This window comes from Rhea pennata, chromosome Z, assembly GCF_028389875.1.
Source record: "Rhea pennata isolate bPtePen1 chromosome Z, bPtePen1.pri, whole genome shotgun sequence".
Classification (NCBI taxonomy): domain Eukaryota; kingdom Metazoa; phylum Chordata; class Aves; order Rheiformes; family Rheidae; genus Rhea; species Rhea pennata.
In genome coordinates, this window is record NC_084702.1 from 41,912,973 (window position 1) to 41,934,044 (window position 21,072).

The 21,072-nt window shown below is 38.7% G+C and overlaps 1 long non-coding RNA gene across 2 annotated transcripts in view; it reads left to right on the forward strand.

Annotated features, from left to right (window-relative positions):
- LOC134153985 (uncharacterized) overlaps window positions 1-21,072 on the forward strand; it is a 115,303-nt gene that overhangs the window by 31,392 nt on the left and 62,839 nt on the right. For both annotated transcript variants that reach the window (XR_009961297.1, XR_009961296.1), the window contains exons 3-4: window positions 8,518-8,626; window positions 15,257-15,364. This is a non-coding gene — a long non-coding RNA (uncharacterized LOC134153985). The remainder of the gene's footprint in view (window positions 1-8,517; window positions 8,627-15,256; window positions 15,365-21,072) is intronic.

Genomic DNA, 21,072 nt, shown 5'->3' on the forward strand with positions numbered 1-21,072 from the left:
TGTGGGGGTAAGTAAAGGGATGAGTTTTAGGAAATGCAAATCAAAGTCAAGTCCTAGGTACTTCATGAATGATCTAGAGTATTTTTTCAAATATTTTGCTTGCCTTCTTACCAAATGAAATGCATTTAGAGAGAAGATACTTTCTCCTCCATAGTTCAGTTAACACACAATGGGGAAGAAACAAGATATATTTTCTATAATTAATGAAAAGCTAATCAATCAGAAATGGTCCTTAGATTTTTTTTCATCTGTGTCAAGCCTTAGGAGATAGGCAAAGAGAATATTCCCATTAGGAGACCTTAGACTTTTGTTTGTTTGTTTGTTTGTTTGTTTTTTGTTTAAGTAGAAAAGAAGCTTCCACCAGTCTCACTGTGCCATATGTTGTCCTTTTGCCAGTGAGGACAATTTTTCAAAAGGCAATTAAGATTTCAAAGCCTCAGTCACTGTAATGGGCCCAGGACTTTGGTTTGAGTTTCAGGAACATGCAAGATGTTCAAGAAGTGCAATAAAAAGTCTTTGATCACAGGTGACCTTAGATATAGCTACCAACTGGAAAGTACATTCTTCCTGTGCTTGCTTTTTAAATTGATTAGTTTCTTCCTGGTGCTATCTCTCTATTCCTCCCTTTCACTCTGCTTGTGTCATTTATCAGGCTTACTACTGGAAAAAGTTGTCATAAAGAGAGAAAGAGTAGAAGACGACTATCCACAACTAAGCTTGTCTTTTAACTCCACATCAGCATTAGGTAAACCGGCAATATACTCGCAGGCTGTAGTGGAATAGTATTTTATTAGCTGTATTTATTCTTTGTCATTTAGAAGCACGTGTAAAATCCAAGCACATGTAAAACCTAAATGTACAATAGAGTAAATAAAAACCAGAACATGTCAGGAACATCTCTCAGGATTTTACAATCAAATTAAATCTAGTCACATCAGATGTATCCAACTAGCAGTAAAAAACACAAGGGCAAGGAGATGGGGAAGTCAAATAGAAAAAATGTTTTAACAGCTGCTTGAGAGTTGCACACCTCAAGGTTTTTGACTTAGAATATTAAACATGAGTGAAAATACTCTACATCTCTTGAAACCATTCACTTTGCCCTAACTAACAGTTTCCTCCAAAGGGTTTGTTAGATGGAGGTCTTTGAAAAAGGACATGTTATAGAATATAGAGCCAGATTTGAGGAGGTCATTACTTGCCTACCACACATACAGCATGAACGAATGGCTGGAAGTGATATGAATAGGAACAGAGAAACCTGATGCTCTGGCTAATTTGTCTTAGAAATGTCAATGGGCAGAGTGAGGGGGAGGAGAAAAGGCCAACTTGAAAGAGAGGTATTAATTGCAGGCTTCTAGAGCCAAGAGAGACATCTAGAAGCTGTAGATGGCAACAGTGACTTCTGGGAATGAGTGATGTGTTAGCTGGAGCAAGAGGGAGACAAGTGTGAAGGTGAAAGTGAAGCTTGAGTGGGAAAACATGGAAGAGCAGAGGTGATAATGAGGTAGGAAACAGAGCTAAGGCTGAGCAAGGCAGATGGCAAGAAACAGGCAAAAAAAGCTTGGAGGAGACAGTAAGAGGAGGAGAGACAGTGGAAACACATGAGTGACAGAACAAGAAAGAATAGGCATGAGAAGGGGAAGAAGAGAAAAGATGGAAGATGAAAGTGCAAGCTGTTAGGAGGAAGAAAAAGGAGGAAAGGGGCACAAGCCTGTTAAGACAATGAAGAAGTGATGCCAAACAAGCACTGAATCACTTGTGAAAGAATCAGTAGCACAGAGGTGTAATCATTCAGAACAGGCAGTAAACAGCCAGGCTGCCCCTTGGAAGCCTGGGCAGGCAGTTCATGAGCGAGCTGCTGAAATGCAGGGCATTAGGTTAGTGGACAAGATAGAGAGAGCAAGAGGACCAGTGAGGCCGTCTTGTCTGTGGTTGCAGTTGCTCTACAGCTATCCCTAGAAGAGTCTGACAAGTATCAGAAAGGGAGGTGTCATCAAGTCTCCCATCAGTGCTTCTGTGAATGGGACAGAGTGTGGTTATGTGTTAATACTTTTGAGGATGTGGGCTGAAGAGGTCTGATCTTGAAATAATGTGTGGGAACAGTAGTACGCGGGCGGAATCCTGGCCTGTCTGACAGCATGAAGAGCACCAAGGAAGGAGCCTCCCCAAACTTGAAGCAGGTAACAGAGACTGAGATTCTCTCTGGAATGAGAGTTTTATCTTCTGGCTTAGGGCAAGTTGCGTAGTATTTTGCATGTATAGAGATACTGCATCTGGTCCTAAGAATGGATTAGTTTTCAATAGCAATGTGAAATGAGCTTATACTGAACAACTGATTCAAAAGAACATTTGACTGAGGCAATAGTTACTTAGACACAAACCCCATTTTAATTTAGCCTGCAAACTAGTTACACTTATCAGCATAAAACATCAAATTAGGGATTCATTTACCTTCATCAAGATGTTTATGGAAACTTGATTAGAAAGGGTGGCTGCAAAATGCAAATATTAATTTTGAAATCTCATAACATGAATCTAATATACTTCTGAATTATTCAGTGTGATACTGCAGTATTGGTAGATGGTATTTAAATTATTAACAGAATAACTTTTCCATTTCACAGACAAGACATTTTTTACAGGAACCTTCCCGTTTAATGTGATCGGACTGAATCCATTTGTTAAGAATTGCAATCAGTACAGTGTAGTACAATGTGTACTATAGACAAAAAAGGCAGTTGTCATATATGTAGCTTTGTTTCCACGATTTATAATGAATTTCATTTCCAGGGCATTTGTTGTTTGTTTTTTAAAGAAAACGTGCTGCTTGTGCCACAGTTTTTCCATGATCTTTCTTTGCTCCAGTTTATTAGTAGCCATTTCTCCAAATGTATTATTTATACAGCACCATAAATGCACATGGTGCTTTACAGATAAGCACACCAGATCCTGTGCTGAAGTATGTATCATTCCACCAAAACAGATAGGAGTAATGTTTTCCATTTCAAAATCTACATATTTGCCTGCCTGCCTCTGTTTAGTTATTTAATTTACCACACACATTTTTAATTCTTGTATGACTGCAATATCTGGCCAGCCTACAAATGGATGAAATTCTGCATCTCTCTGTCACTTTAGACCCAAAATAGATCAGGCCCTGAAGTGGTAGTGATGATCAATGTTGGACAACATGCCAGCTTGATTACAGTGAGCAGAGATGGATATTTCATCTTGCTTTTCATTGCAAATTCCAGTTCCAGCAGAAAATGTCCTGCCTCACCTTCCAGGAAATTCTCACAAGAATCCTCACATCTGAGTCTGTATTTACCATCGAGATGGACTGCAAAGTTGTAAGGTTTCTAGGGTAGATATTTTCTGCCATAGAGCCCCAAACAATTTATCGCTTTGAAGTACAGAGTGCTACATTAACCCACAGAGAGGTGGGGCACTATTGGGATACCCTGAGCTTATAACTCTAGTGGCATCTGCAAGAGGGCTTTACATATTTCCACCATTGCTGACCACTGAACAATTGCCAAATTCATCTCATCATCATCCAGTTCAGGAATGTGCTCTGAATTGACTTGGTGGAAATTACGGCTTCAAATGCATGAGTGACAGTAGCCCTCTGAATCTGACAACTACTAGGAAGTCTGAAGAAAATTTGATTTCAGCCTCCTTCCTGTTTCACACTGTGTTGTCAGCTGCCTGGTTGGAAATGATGGATATAAGATCAAAAGTTAAGGCTCTAGTTCTGAAAATGCTTCCTGATCCAGATATTCCCGTTGCAGTCATTTCTGAGGATTTTCTAGTCAGGCATATGTAGGCCCACAGCCTGAGATGCTTCTCTTCCTTGAGATTGCCCTTCCTGCTTGAGGGCTAGGTTATATGGGAGAGAGCAAAGCTTAGAAGCCTCCACTGCTGTTACCGTTCTGGGTCTTAGCAGAGACTTTCAGCCCTTAACATTAACTATTTGTAGTACTGAATTCTTTTGAAAATCCTGATTTATTCCCATTCACTGTGCCTTTAACAAAATTAAACCTATTGTGCCAAGTAGGATGATGGCTAAATAAATAAATAACTTGTAGCAGCTGTGAACCTAGTGCTTGCCAGAACTGTATATAGCAGTTCCCAGAGACCACTGGGAAGTTGTAGAGGAAAAAGTGGTTTTAAAATAACATTTTTAAGTACAATTTTAAGCCAGCTAATAATTTAGAATGTATCTGCATCTGTGATTTTGTTTAAGTAGAATAAATATGGAATAAATGGAATATTGACAGCAAGCAAATATTTAAAAGGAATGATCAGAAATATACTCTTCTTCCACATTATCCAGCTTCTGAGCACTACAGATTTGAGGAAGTGATTCAGACATCATCCTGCCTCTTGAAATTTTATACAAATCTGTTTCCACCCCATTCCTGATTTATAACCTGAAGGATTCTGAGCTGAAGGACTGTGAGTCTTGCTAAAGCAAGAGAAATTGTTGACTCTTAAATATCTTGTGCTTGATCTTTCAAACTAAGTGGTAGGTGTATAATGCTAAGTGCATTCACTTTCCATTGCAACAACCATTTTATAGCCATCTTTTTTTTCTCTCTTTTTTTTTTTTTTTTTTTTTAAAAAAAAAGCTCATTGTATAGCAGTGGATGGACTTCCAGGAACTTTGATGTATGTAGCTTTTGTGAAATTCTGGCCTCAAAAGCTAAAAAGTTGAAAATCTGTCCTTCATTTAAATCCTTAAGCTTAGCATTAGCAATTGAACATGAAATTGAAAGAAGAACAGAGATTTCTTCAACAAAACAATGATAATTTGAAGAACCCTTCCCCATCCTTTCAGTCCAGCTTCACATACATAGACCAAGCTCCAGTGCAACTGTACACTTTGGAAAGATTTGCTGACAGGTACACTGCACAGCTGAGATGTGCAGTGACTTCCTTTTGAGCAGCAGAGGAGCTGTGAGGAGTACTGCCTTGTTCTCTCCCTAGATAGGTGGCTTGCACCCAATTGCTTGGTTTGAACCAACCTTGGACGTGTGCCTGAAGGTCTGTTTTGTGTTGCCTCGTTAGAGATATCCATGTAAATAATTCACAGTTGTGGAAGTGCCTATTCCTGTAGAATGTCTCCTCTCTCATTCATTTGGAAGACAGTGGCAGAGGATTCCCTGTTTCGCTCTTGGTTTTAAAATTTGTCAGGGCTTTGAATTTTATGAAATGTGCATGGTTTCCATTCAGACTTTTGTACAGTAATTGCAGTTTATGTAAAGAAAACACTTGAATTTCCAGCCTTATTTGATGACGACTCAGAGGCTGTTCTGGCCATCCATTTTTAGTTGCTGTTGAACTAGGTTGCCATGCTAGTTTTGACTGAGTTTAATAGCTGTTTTCAGTTAATTTGAACATTCCTTACTTGCAGGAAGGAACAGTGATATGCTGTTAAAAATTGTGATCCAATTCTTTTTCGCATAAGTGTATCAGCTTTCTGTATTGGAGAGCATCAAGATCCTCATGAAATCTTCTCTAGGACTGAGATTAGCAGATGATGAAAGCTCAAACAATAATGGCTGACATGAAAGCAAAAACATGGGCTGAATATTAGAAATACAGAACTATTGATTTTTCACAAGTAGTGATTCTGAGCTGTGAGTTCAAATTTTGGGTTCCAAACCTTAGACACTGTTAAAGTTCTAATTTTTAAAAGGTGTGTTTTACAGACTGAGGCCTTCTTAATGTGTCTAAACTCGATGCACTCAAAATATAATCACATTTTAAAATCTAGACCACTGAACTTTGAGGAGCAGTACACAAGATGTTTATGTAATGACAAAACATTAAAATAATTTGGGAAGGTTTCACTAGAGAGAAAAGTAATTCTAAATTAAACTACTAACTTACGTATATGAAATTTGCAGTCCCCATGATACGTAACTATTAATATGCAAATGTGACAAAGGATGCTTCTGAAGCTTTAAAAAATCATATTTCAGATCTGATAGTACAAGAAGTCAGTGACTGGGTGGAGGGTATCAAGATGATGCGTGAAGATACAGGAGTTCTTAGAAAAGACTAATAGTAACAGGTTAAATGATTTCATGTTTTTTTGATTTTCTTGGGAGCATATAAATTAATTGAATACAAAACTTATTTTGATCCATTGTGTCAAATTATGCTGCACATTATAATTATGCAATTCCTGATTATAATTATACTGCTCTGAAGATTAGCTGGATGTGATAGAGAATGGAATTGACCTGTAGTTTCTGATTTAACAGTCTCGCTTTTATTATAAGGGAAGACTTGGGGTCTGAATTCATTGTTATATTGATCATGAGGTAAAATATAGATGTGCTTTTCATTAGCACTGTAGAGCATCAGTTATTCAGTACATTCTGCTATGTGTAGCAGTCATTCCTTAGTGACTAATTACATTGATGATTCTTGTGATATTTGAAATGCTGATCACTTTGTTCATTGTTTCCATGAGATGTGAATAACCTCATGTGCAGACTACATGATGACACTGCATACTGTATGATGTAAACCTTTATCAGCATGGGTTTGGGATGGCTTCAAGGCCAAGTTAATAATATTGTACTATAAATATATCACTCCAGCCAGTAATATAGATCTCATCATTATGTATTTTGCATATGTCATATGCTTCTCTGAGAGACAGTTTTAAAATTTGTTGAAACCTTTTAAAGATAATTTGAGTTACTTTTTGCATCAGTCAGGCAGCATTATTATCATGCGCAGTAGATCTTTTAGGCAGAAGAAAACTGTAATTATTGTAAGTTAAACACCTATAAAATTATTTTTAAAAATATCTATATAGTAATATTTAAGATTTTATTAAGCTTGAAGCAACTGTTCATTATATCATTAGATATATGAGACACCTTTTTTCTGTTGCTATTTCCAAGTGTCATGACATATTTGACTGTAAATCTGTCCTTGATTTATCAGTGAATATTCCTCATCTCGTTCTTTAGTTCAGTAATTTATATGCATTTTGTATGTGAGGTTGGGAGGAAGGCAGAACTTTTCCATAAAAAGTAGTGTTGACTGATGGAAATTTGAGAGAGAGGAATAAGGATTCAGCTGGTGGAATGTTGTAATGGGCAATGTGCAGGTAAGAAAACCAAAGGTTCCTACACAGAGGATTGGTGAAATTGTGCTTTCTCACATATGTACACTTGCCTCTGTTTTTGTTGTTTTTTTTTTTCCCTTATTCTTTGTCTCATAACATATTATATAGGGGGGACTTGAGCCATGTGTGCTTTACTATTATTACTATAATATGAAGGCAAGATAAGTGACTTAATTTTTGAAGAACCAGATTTGTCATTCTTTAAGAATTTAATATTGAAGGACAAAACATCTGACCAGTCCTGAGGACTTTGGTGTGTATGTTTTACCTCTTCTGACACCAACAAAAAGTAATTTATTATACTGTAAAAGTGTGTTGTAAACTCATTATGTTATGAGCTGTGTATCCTAATTTTAGCAACTGACATCAAAATATGCCAGTAGATACTTAGTGAATTTGCTGTTGTTAGAAATACATGCCATTGCTAGCTTTCTCTTGGCTAACCATAGTTTTGAACATGGCCATAACTACTGCTGTTGTGTTTAGTGTGGGTCCTGATGCTACTGAGGTGTGCTGGATGTGATCTGAGTGTGCCTGCTAAACTCAGCACCTTGGGACTGAGGCGGGGATCGGCTCTGGCCCTTGATGGGCCATGGGAGGGGGTCAGGCAGTGTGTTCAGGAGAGACAGGGTCATGCCTGCACAGATGCTGAGCTGCACCATAAGCAGCCTGCCTCAAATTTTAGGTGTGTGTGATTTCCTCAGTACTGGATTTAGACAGGAATTTTGAGGCTTGCATGTTTTTACTTAAATTCTATTTATGTCTTACTTCAGAGATCTTAGTCCTTTTATGGATCAGGTCATAGACTTGGACCTGTAACATGAAAGCTGAAAGCAGACTGGTGCATCTGTGTGGGGACTAGGGGCTGGGATGACAGTGCTGTCAGTCATGGCTTTCCACCAGTAGAGTCAGTCCCTGACAGCATTGTTGGTCCCAGTTTCCATCAGTCTCTAAATAGAAAGGAGAAATTCAGCTTTGTGCTAGGTCCTGATAAATCCTGTTCTGTGGACTAAAGTGATGCATAGGTCTGGGACAGCTCCTGCTCTCCCTTCCTCCCAACCCTTGAAGATAAATTTCACCTACAGTGAGTGGGAACTCACAAGAACTGAGATAGTGAACACTGGCATTACTCATTTTCTAATGTAAGCTGAAGACCAGCATGTCTTCTGTGTTAAACAGGGAAAGAAAGCTGTCTATTTCTAGTGAATCTGAGGATGAATCAAATGTCATGAGTAAAATAATCAAAGAAAATGAAAGAATTTTCTACATTTAAAGCTAGGAATTAGGAGAAATTAGTCAGAGATTTCTGATCCACCCTATTCTGATGTTCTTTTTTTTTTTTTTTTTTTTTTTCTTTCTTTCAGGAGGTGACATTCAATCACACGTTTACACAAATGGAAACATGGCATTCATGAGTCACTGATCTTAATGTGGGATTACGAACAAAAACCTATGCTTGACACCTACCTTTAGGTAAGAAAACAGCCTAGCCAAGCTGGACAGTTTTACTTGCCTTTGAACAAGTGTTAATAGGGTAAAAGATAATACATAATCTAATGAAGCAAATATATGGAAAAACATATGTAGAGAAACACAGATCATAGATAATATGCTATTTTGGAATTGCTGTGTAATACCAAAAGCCTAGCCAGTGGGCTGCAGGTCAAACTATAGTATGTGCCTTATTTTGGAAAAAACGTGACTGTTAAGGAAGGATACATGAAGAAGAGAAAACACTCTTGCATCCAAATCTTGGCCAGTCTGTTCAAGAAAGGATGTTTACAAAACTCTTTTGGGGTGGCCAGAAAGAAAGGACTCCATCATCCACCATCTGCTGTACCTATGGAAATGTAGTGCATCCTCTCTGTGGTCGTTCATGTGAGTGCTGTGGTGGGCTTAGCTAGCAGTTTACTTTCTTCTTTATGATGATTGCTCCTTTGCAAATTCAGTTGCAAGACCCACTCCTTGTGCAGTCTCTGGGTGGCAGGAGCCAAAGTGGAAGAAACAGATGAAGCTCTCCACATCTTGCTCTTCCTTGCTCAGTGGAATGGTACCATTACTCAGATCTTGAATCTTATGGCTATACCCGTGTCATACAAGTGGTCTCAGAAAGGACTGTGAACACCGTCATTAGGACTGACTTCTCTTTTTAATCTACACAACCGCTGCACAGGTTGCTTACAGGCAGCCCATGGACTGTCTGTCTGCTGTAAGACTGCGTACTGAGATGTCCATCTGCGCATTAAGCTAGTGGACGTACATAGGTGTGTGGCATCCTTCACAAAGTGGCCTCTAGCTGCAGCTTGGGCTGCACTTTGAAGCCTGCTGTCTGTATGGACTGCATTTGGTCTTCAACTTTGCCTTGGGGCATGCTTTACAGCAGTACAGATGTATCCTTTGTGCCAGTAGATGGAGGGGAAAGACTTTGGCCACAAAGCAGCAGCAATCTGCTTTGCATGCAGCTGTATTTTATATAAACATATAAATATAGACAGGATTTTGTTTGAGACTAGCATATTCTTGGTGAAGGATACTTCAAAACTTTTAGAGGTTGTTTTCTGTTCTGTAAGTGATATAGCGGAAGAAATAGGAATCTAATATGGAAAGCCTATGCAACCATAATTGCTTAAGATGATCTACAGCTCTTCTGTGGTATAGAAATATATTATTTATACTTCCTTTTTGTTTTTCTCCTTTTTTGTTACAGTGTTCTTAACTGACTCTATCTTGGCCCAGGATCAGTGTTTCTAGTACATCCAGAATTACATATTTGTGGAGTTTAAGTACTAAAGATGTACAATTTGTTCTTTATAATTTGGCTTCTCTTGTGATCTTCACTTATAAACCCAGATAAATAAAAGAACACATGCCTGGCTGAAATGCATAACCCTTGCAGTTCCGCCTAGTTGCTTCCTCATTGCAGTTCTCTTTCAACCCTTTCCCCTCCAGTTTTGTTTCAGGACTTTGAAGACATTTCTACCTGACTTCATGTTTGGTAGATTATTAAAGACAACTGTTAGATAAGCTTGGTGACCACTCTGAGGGCCAGTGAGACAATAGCTATCCAGTTTTCTGTATGTTGCCAAGCTAAAAACTTTGCCAGAATAAATCCTGTTTCAATTAAACATTTGCCCAGTTTTTTATATGGTACACATCTGATAAGTCAGCAGAAAAAGTGATTTGATGCATTTTAAATTAATGTGCACAAAGTGCTGTGAATGGGGAGCCAGGGAGTGATTGGTTTTAGCTCAAGTGGAAGGCTTATGCAGGTAGGCTGGCATGCTTATCAGAGAAAGAAAATGTAGAACCAGCAGTTACAGGCACCACCAGCAGTAGGGTATGCCAGCAGTGGGGCTATTTTTGTTTGTAGATATATGGCAACTGTCAAACTCTTCCAAGAAATGTGAGTCAGTGTTGTTGGCTCTCAGAGAACATGGTCAATTCATTTCTTACGGTCTTTAATTATTAATTTTTACTCCAAAGCTTAAAAACTTGAACATCTGGCTTATATATTAGCTTTGTCCATGAAGTAAATAATAAATATCCTACCTACATTTGAAGAAGAATGGAACAGATCTATTTGTTCTATAACATCATGTTCAAGAGTTCATGCTTTGACCATGACAAAAGAATTTTGTTTGAATGGTAACTTCAGAGATGAGCACAGGCTATCCAATTTTATCTTAAAGCTGCTTTTTAAAACATAAAAAGTCTAGAGAATTTTACAAGATAATGTTAACGTTTAGCCTATGTTTACATTAGGAGTGTTTTACTGGAATAGAAAGTTACATATGTGTATACTAGCAGTACAGCTCTGAATGCAAAGATTTGCACTATATACATATAGTAAAGCCAGCGCAGCCTCCCTCTCACCTGCCCCCAGGGGAACAAGCTATTCTAGAGAAAAAATGTTGCTTTTCCTGTAAGGTCTTTTGTCAATATAGCTGTTTGGGGTAGGGCTCAGACTTTCACCCTCTTCCTGGACAAATTCTCTGTAGTATAAACCTAGATGAATATTGAGTTTTACTTGTAATATCTCTACTTAGAGGGTATATACCCGTATCATAGCTCCCTGAGAGCTATTCCTTCTAGTTGCTAGGAAGTAAAGGGCTTGATCCTTGGGTATGATTTTCTGGCTCAAATTGTCTTTGGTTGATTTAAAGTGTTTTGTTCAAGCTGATTCATATTCTTAACACCTTTATCTAGTTTATCCCAAATTTTCTAGAAGATTCCTACCACAGATTAGATCATTTTGTGCAGAGGAGCTGCCTACAATATTTCATGAATATTACATGATTCATCATTTGTTTGCTATTGCATTGGTTGTTATACAATTGCCTGCTAGAATGATCCCTTTGGTAACTGCTTCCAATAATCTAAGTCATCACTAACTAGCCATGGCACATACCTATTTAGGTGATATTCTACTTGTGTTGAGTTCTGCACCATAGTAGGGTACAGAAGAGGAGAACTCTAGGTTGGGAGCTGAAATAAAGCTATTTGGGACCAAGAAAAAGGCAGCCTCTGAAGCATGTTGGTAGACATGAGAGGCAGAGACTCGTGGATAGCACATCCTACCCAGGGCTCTGATAAGTGTGACATCCAAGGCAAACTAGCTACATTTATCCTAGTAAACAGGCCCAGGGCATTGACTCAGGTGCTGGCCTGCAGTTATTCTCTCTGCTTAGCTATTAGCACACTCCTTGGCACAACTTTGGCTTTGGCTAATGATGTCTTTCCTAGACAATTTCTGGGTACAGTTCAGGAGTGCAATCCAGGAATTGTTCCAAGTGCACAGTGTGGCTGAGACCAGCCTATTTAGAGTGGAAGGGGAGGACAAAAGGAGAGGAAGAGCGCAGGGTCAATTTATTTAGTAGTTTGAACATAGTCAGTACTAGGTTTGTCTAGGAAAGGTAGGAGCACAGGTCTTTTATTGCCTTAAGAACTCTGTTTGCTAGTAATGTTTCATTTCTGCTGAGGAGATCTGACAGTACTTGGTTTGAGGTATTTGTGTTTACTGTTTGTAACTTTAAGACTCACTGCACATGTGATCAACATGGCTGTGTTAGAATTAGGTAGGGTAGATCTAGCTTAAGTGACACTTGGAACATTGCACTTTCTCTTCAGGGAATGACATCATGGATATATGTGCTGGCAGCATGAGCCAGTCAGCTTGCTGAGCAACCATGGTTGGTGCCTGCTTTGGAGCCAATTTTGTGCAAAGTTGTCTGTAAGCCATTGCCAGTGTGGCAGGGATGGGGATGGCAAAATCAGCTATATGCCTCCGGTTCTTCTGGCCTGAACCTGCAAAGCTCTGCAAAGTCCTAAAAGCAGGACTCTTCAGGCCTGCCAAGAGCAAGTAGCAGGAACCTGCTTGTAACAGCTATAACCACGCTCCATGCTCAGTGAATCCCTCCTAAGATCTGCAAAACAGCATAGCACGGTTCCTGCACAGCCTCACCCTCCAAGTCTTCATCTTCCTTCTCACCAGTGTGTATCAACAGTGTGTGTATTAACTTACCTGGCATCTAGATCCCAGCACTGGGGTGCTTATGACTCTTCTGCAGAACCTCGTGGAGACCTCTTAAATGTGAAGATATGGGGGGTGTGGGCTGCAGGTCAGGAGCCCAGTCTGTGCGGCAGTTATGTTACTCCCCATAACACATGGCTGCCTGCCCCCTGAGTTCCCACTACGAGAGGGAGGCCTAACACTGCCTCTAGTACTATCTAACTCTGCAAGTCCTAGGCCCACAGCATGATTGGCTGGAGACTGGCAAGAGAGAGTGATTCCCAACCACAGTCTTCCTAATCCAATCTGACCCTTCTCAACCCCTAACATCTCCCTTTTCTTGCCAGCCAAGTCATGGAATTCTCCCTAGCTGTACCAGAGCGAGGTAAGGAAGTTACTTCAGCAAATGCTTTATTTTGTTCTTATTCTTGAGACAGCAAACTGAAAAACTGAACTAGCTCTGGTACTTTAGAGAAACTGGGAGTCACGGATAATGTGGTGTGCTTTGGATTTGATGAAGTTATTTACAATATGATGCATTTTACTTCCTGATCAGTAAAATTTTGTTAAGAATATGTTAAAATCAAAGTGAAATAGAAAGTGAGTTTAAACCTGGTTATAAAGTCTTATCTCTGTATAGAAAGTGCTGATTTCATGGCATAATACAGATTGGACAGGATCTCCAAATATCATTTAGTTCGTCATCTTATTCAAAGCAGGGCTAGCTTTCAGATAAGATCGAGTTTCTCAGTGCCTGGCCCACCTGAGGACAAGGCAACTCCAAGGATGGAGATTCCACATCTCCTCAGGGCACCTCTGGCAGTGCTTAACCATTCCCATGGTGAACACTTTTCTCCTTATATACAATTAGAACTTCTTATGCTGCAAGTTGAGACTGTTGCCTCTTATCACTTCATTGTGCATCTCTGAGAAGAGTCTGTCTTTGTATTTTCTATATATCTTTTGTTTTAATGGTGAGGTTTCATGATACAGTACATGACTAGTCTGGTGTAATCTGATTGTTTCCAAGATGGAGGTTCTCAGTTATGCAACTTCAGCTGCATGTTTGTCCAATGTGGCTGAAGTTTCTATATAGCCTTTGCAATTGAATGGATCATAAAATTGCAGTTCAACAAAATGTAATTTAGCTCACACTGTCTCCAGCTTTAACCAGTTCAGATAATAAATGTTTAAATCAAAAGCATATTTTAAGTCACTCCAGTGGTATCTAGTGGATATTTCTGTAAGGCAAATATCGTTTAGTACATCCAGTAGTGAGGTGACTTACCTGAGGTGACTAAAATTTTATTTTAAGCTGATACTGAACTGTAGAAAAGTCACTAATTCAGTACCCATTTGTTATGCGCCTTTGTGCTCTTTCTAGTTGCATTCTCCATACTATTTGGGCTCAGTAAGATCTCAAGAGTAAGTCTGGACAGGAATGGGGCAGGTCTAGGAATTAACTGCTTTGTTCAGCACTTTCCTTGCAAAACCTAGTGCATTTGTAAGGCTTCTTACTCCTTATTATGTTGTCTGCTTTCCTTATGGAAAAATGCAAGGCTGAAAAATAAATTGAACAGACTGCAGAATATCTTGTGTCAGACATCTAGAATGCAAAGAATTTGGAATCTGTTTTCCTCACGTAGCTTCATATTCGCTCTTCAAAAGAAAAACATCAGAAAGGAGAGTCTGCTTTTGGTGTCCTGGGGCTATTATCTGCTTTATCTAGTATCTGCTGAGGGAGATTATGACAGAACCTTGTACTATTGTAAAAGTCGTTTTAGTTCCCTTGCAGATAGAGAGGTGGAAGGGGAGGAGAGAAAAGAGAGGCAGAAAAAGGGAGTCAGTCCTCTTACCAAGTGAAATTACCAGTCCACTGACAGTGCTGCTGTCTTTCTATTAGAACAAAACAAAGCAAGGCATAGTTTCAACTCATTTAATGGCATGGGATTTGTTAGCACTATGACAATCCTGCAGAAACCTACAGCACTGATAGGTAGATAGTGGAAGTTTGGCTGCACATGATATGCTGCACTCTTTTGCCTGTTACAGTATTTAGCTGTGCTCCTACATGCTGCTTTTACTGGGGTTAGGAGAATATATCACAACATCACAGTCTTTTCTAGTATTTTAGGAATTTTCAGTACTTCTCCAATTACTTCAGAGTCTGTGTGTAATGATGAAAACTTCCATGTAGATACATTCCATTGTGTAAATAGAATTTTTTTTTTTTGATTTGTGAAATCAGGAAATGCAGTTCAATAAAGATGACTTTTATATTTATTAATATGTGTTGCTATACAGGAAAGTGAGAAAGTATTGAAGGGAAAAACACAGTGAAAACACAGTGATAATTAATGTCCCAATTCAATTATATTCATTGTTCTGATAGTGTTTGAAAGTTGAAGTGAATCTTTAGACAGTGCTTACACTTTATGAATTCTTCTAGAAATCCTTAATTCTTTACTCCAGGAAACTGAAACTGTCTAAGAGCATGACTGACATTTACAAACAGCAAATAATATGATTTCAAAATACAGTCTCCAAGGAGAAGTACATACTTGGATTAATAAGATATTATAATTCTTTCCCAGTGGTTCTGTGCTTTGGCAGGAAATCTCCTTGGATGTTAGTAACCAGCAACTGCAGATGGGCTGGAACAGCTGAAGAGGGAAAATCTGAAGTGATTTTTACACATAGATGTAAGTCACTCTTCTGTTTTAAACTAATAAGATCTAAAACATCATGGTAACAGATGTCCTTCTTTAAAGCTAAACATTTCAGAAAGGAAATCTCTCTGTCCGTCTCTGTATGTCTATCTATTGTGATATTTGCAATACAAAAATATATCTTGTCATCCTGAGAAATGTTTTCACTTACAGTAAAATGCTGGTTTCCTTATAGAAAATTTAAGAGTATTAACAGCGTCAATAATCTTCTTGTGCCTGACTGGAGAAAATACTTAAGGGCCTATCAATATGTCTGATAGTCAAAAGAAACATTCTTTCTTTTTTGATATCTCCATTCATTACTCTTTAGAATCAGAGTGGATACTGAGTATCATGGCTCATCCTTTGGAAAAAAACTTTTAATTTTTACATGAAAAACATTTTTTCCCAGAATGTGGGCCAAGCTAAAAGGGGCAGAGGAAATGGATGCTGGAAGATATATACATTAAATAATCAAGGCTTCAACTTAGGATGTGTTGTAGAGAAAAATTTTCCCAAAAGCTTTCAAAAGTTCAAAAGGTATTTAACTTTACATTATTTGAGATAACCTCTATTTTGATGACACATAATACATTTCTTTTTTAAATGAGCTGCCTTCGTTTATCATCAGCACCTAAAACAATCCCCTTCTTCCACTGCCAAATCTAACATATTTTGTGTAGGATCGGATAAAAATGCACTGAGTTTCCCAAAAAAGTTTCTACTCCCCTCAGGTAAAGTAAGTTTAGAATGGATATTTTAATGTCAATGCCTAGTGCTAGCATTTAGTAGTGCTTAAAATGGTACGTGATTAAACCTATCACAAGATGAAGTTTCTCACTTGCCATTTTAGACATTAATCAGAAACATTAATCAGAACCATGATCTTAATTTTCTCAATTTACTGTAGAGCTTGAGAGCAGAGCTTGTGTTTGCTAAAGATGCAAAAAGAACCGGGAAATAATAACCCCAAAGCACACATGAGTTCTTTATTTTTTTTGCAAAATAGATATTTAAGAGATGATTTTTTTTTTATTTTAAATAATATCAAAATTCAGCATACTTGAGAAGAATGACTACATCTTAAAACTGAGGCTTGGGAAAATTAACTTTATATAGTAGCATGAAAAATAGATATGAAACATCACAGACTTTTATCTTACTTACACTTATTGTAGCATTCATCAGTGAGAACTGCCTAAGTGGAGTAAGATATTTTTGAGGAGTTCCCATAGCTAGCGTTTGTTTACTGTTCCCGTTTTCAGCCCAAGGATTTAATTGATGATTGGATTCTTAAGAGCTGCCAGTAGGAAGGCAGTTGCATACTCAGGTATGCTCAGGTGAGTTGCATACTTTGAGGCAATTTTGTTTGTTAACAAAACCATGAGTTCAAGTTTTGCATCTCTGAATATAGAAGAAACAGAAAGAAGCCAGAAACTTCTATGAAGTAACATTCATTCTCTCTCAAGGGCTTTTTTTTTTTTTTTTTTTTTTTTTTTTTTTTTTCCCTCCTTCTGTATATGCCTTCTAGGCACTGGGTTACCATGTATTTGCTTCCTCTTTGCTTTCCCTCTTCCATTTAGGCATTTCCAGATGTCCCTAGCTTCTAACAGTCATTGCCTCCCCACTACATTTGCACTCAGTCTCCTAAAAAGTACAGTGGGTCAGTCAAAGATCTTAAGATTTGCCATGCTAATTTATGGGTTAGAGGATAATATTTCTTCTTCTGATATTGATAGACAAAGAGGTGTGTTGTGTGGTGATTTCTCCTTTATTTATGTGGAATGAAGGGACCCATCAGCTTTTAGCAGATCTATAGCAAAAGGCCACTTCTGAATCCTTCCATCATGAAGTTAAAGTGTCACAGGACCTACTGTACTGGAGCAGACTAATGGTCCACCTTTTTGTCTCTTCTGGGACTGAAAGAGGAAAACTTACAGGAAACTGGAGACTGAGGCCCCCATCTCTTTCCCAGTCATCCCAAGTTGTGTATAACTGTCTCTGAGTCATTCCAGTGGGAGTTTGTCAGTGTCATGTGTCCCAGTACATTCTCCTCCACTCTGTGATGATCCCTTTCTGAAGGATGCCCACATTTTTAATCCTGGCAGACAGCCCACACTTTGATTGTCTGCATCTGCTCTGGGGACAGACCCATGAATTTTTCTTAAGGAGTCATATAAACCTGTTTTTTCTGCTCTTAGTATGAAATTCCTCCCCTGCATATTCTTCCTTCTGTTTGCAGATCATTCTGTATTTGGCCTTCTTTTTCCTTATTTTCTGTCTATCATCCTTATGTCACCTTCAGTTTTATCCTTTCCTATTTTCATTGTTCCCTTCTTGGCGATGAGCTGCTTCTTCGTTCTCGTTTTTTGTTTCTGCCCATCTCTCCTTAGTGTAGCCAGTCTTCTCCTCTACAACAGCTTTCATCTGATAGCTTTCTTCCTTTCTTTTCTCTATAGTTACATTCTTCCAGTGGTAATTTTTCTAGCCCAGGGTATTATAGTAGCTATCCCTTAGTCTTAGGTTACCTGCACTTTTTCTGCTCCACCACAATGAAAAATGCCTATTATACTCCACTATTCTCCCAAGCTGCCTCTAAATTTTGGATCTCATCATTTGTTAGCAGACTGAATCAGGTCAAACCATTCACAGAAATAGCTTGTGCCAGGTACCACTGCAGAGATAACGTATCCTACTGCCTCTGCACCTTCTCATTTTTGTCATGCCATTCTTCAGGTCATCTGCAGTTCTGATGCTCTGTGTTCTGTCACTGTCAGCTTCTTCTTTCTTTTCATTGGTCTTAAAGAGGAAAGGACAAATTCCTCACAACCTTTCTTTTATGCTCTTCAGTTTACTAGCTACACATTTCATAAAATGGAGAATAATGTCGTGGTTATGAAAGATACACTTCTTTCCTCATGCATACTGAACATGGCTGAATCCCTGCTTTAAATGCAAAATTCTGCTCCAGCTTAAGTGTGGAAACTCAAGCCCTGTAATTAGTTGGCAACTTCTGAAAAACTAAAAGCTATGTAAAACTGAAGTATGAGATTCTAGTAACTGACATTTGCATATAATCTTATTCAATATTATACTGTAGGGACACGAAAGGGGAAGGATGTTCCTCAGCAAGCTAGTACTGATCATCGTTAACTCCCTTGCTAGGAAAGTTTACCACCTCTCAGGATATTACTGTTAGAGTTGGAAGTAGTTTTGGAGAAGCAGCAGTTTTGATCATCAGCTATGTCTGAATGTTGTCAAATGCAAACACTTGTATTGACTAAATCCACTAGACTTAGAGGTGTATGAAGCAGCTAGTCTAAGATTTTTGGGAAGGTCTGGCTCCACCCATTTAAGCATCAAATAAAGCTTAGATTTTGGGAAGAGACACATTCATGCCTATCATCCCCAGTCACAGGACAATGCTTATTCCATGCAGAATTGGAATGGTAGAGGTTGCTTATCAGGCTGGCCAGAAACTGATGCTCCAGAAACAGTGCCCTCACTCCCGAGTTAGGTATATATGTCTGGTCTGGTGAAAACCAAAGGGCCAGATTCGCACATATTTCCCATGATTTGAATGGTAATATCAGGAGTCAGTCAAAATGCTGGAACTTAAATCAGATCAGATAATAACAAAAGCTCACTTTTAGGAAACAACTGACATTTCTCTTTTTTTACATTTCATTCCTATTAAATGTTGGAATTCACCTGCATATTCGTTTGAAGTGGCTAATTCTAAAACTCTTGGGAATAAAAACAGTGCTTTTAACAAATACATTTCTTAAACTGCATTCTGTCCATCAACCAACACAAATTTTTGGATTCCTCTTACTAAACCTTCTGCTTATTGCTTTGAACAAACTCTTTTTTCAATTCTGTTGCAGTGAGACATGAAGCCTTCTTTGTAGAAAGTTTTTTGCACTTCTGTGACTGACTATGGAAAGTCTTAGCACTCTCTGTTTTGCCTTCTACTGAGCAATCTGCTTCCTCTGCTGCAAGGAGCTCTTTGTGGCTTTGTATTTGACCTTTCAAATAGTGCAGGACAGCCATGCCAATTAGGAGTGCTTCTAAGGACAGCACTTTGTACGGCCCTTTAAACTGTAAATTAATTCTGCTTCTTGAATCATCATTAAAGCATCTTCAGAAGATTCTTTCACTGATGAGAGAGGGGGTGTACATTTGCTGGTGAGTAATCAGTATGACAGGGTCTCTGAGCCAGTGGAGCTACTCCATGGGAAGGAGGAATAGCAGAAATAGTTGCAGGATGAGGTGCTGACCTAGGTGACTATTCACAATTTTCAGATCAGATTTTCCAGCATATCATGTGTTTACCTCTTCTTTCCTTTCGTAGCCTTTCCTTCCCCTTTGACCAGAAGAGAAATTTAGACATTTTCTGCATTGCCATGCAAAGAATTTTGTATTTATTTTCTTCTCTTGCATGATCTTCTTTCCTCAGAAGACAATTTTGAGGGGAATTTGGAGGAGGGAGGGCTGCTTTGGAGCAAGGTGTGACTTGGCATGGGCACTGATGACAGAAAAAGGTCTTTCAGTGAGGATTCTGGTTTATTCAAACACAAGATCTTAAATCTTGTACAGATTTCTCTTAGATTCATGGATGCTACAGATGGAAAAGTCATTTTAGGTCATCTTGTTCATCCATCTGAGAGCATAGGGTTATTCAGCAGGACATGTGTTTCTAATGTTTTGTCTAACCTATTTTTATAGGCCAGGTGATGAGTCATGGGTCTTACACCATCCCCAAAGGAACAATATGCTACAGCTACTCAAATTTCAATGCTGGGAAGATTTTTTTTCTTGCTATAGATTTTCCATTTCTTAATTTTATTTCATTATACTTGCTTATCTCTTCTAAACACTTCCTCCCAGCCTTTGTATTTAAGTTCTTCAGCTATCTCTTTGCTCCCAACAGATCATGGTATTTTAGACAGGGCAAATAGTTGAAACCTATCTTTATTTTTGCCTGACATGTTGCCTTATAAAACCTTGTGTTTGTTAGGTTATAATCTAATCATTTTTTTATGTTCAGACTAGGACATTTGGGAAATGGCAACCATATCTGAGAACTATATGAGGCAAAAGTACTCTTATTCCCACCATGTTCCATAAGCAATACAGCCATTCATTTGAAGTTCTACATGGCCACGTATGGAAGAAAGGCTGTGAAACTTGTCAGGAAGGGTGGGAGTTTCCAACTAAAATGTGCCTTTTGTCATCACTACAGAAAGGTATTTCTGGAAATTAAAGGTTTTTTTAAGAAACATCGATTCTCAGCAGCTCAGTAGGGACTTGTCAGCATTTGGATGATGGCTTCCAAGTGTGGAACATGTTCTGTGCAACTGCAGTTTCTTGAGATGATTGGGACATGACTGCTGTAGCTCTCCTCCAGAGAGTTGTGTGCTGAGCTCCTCTGACAGGCAGCCACGCTGGCTGAGGAGATAGGGCAAGTGATCTGACTTTGGGGCAAAGATCTGAGGAATGGACATCAGGAAAGCAGGAGGGGAAAAAAGGAGGAGATGGATTATGGGGAGGAGGAGAAATAAAAGCCAGGGGAAGGTGATTAACCGCAGGGAGAAGGAATATGTAGACAGAGAGCATAATAGACTAGCTAGAAAGAAGCATGGGCCAGAGCTGGGAATGAGGGAACGTAACAGTAGTCAAGGAAGAAAGTATAGACTAGA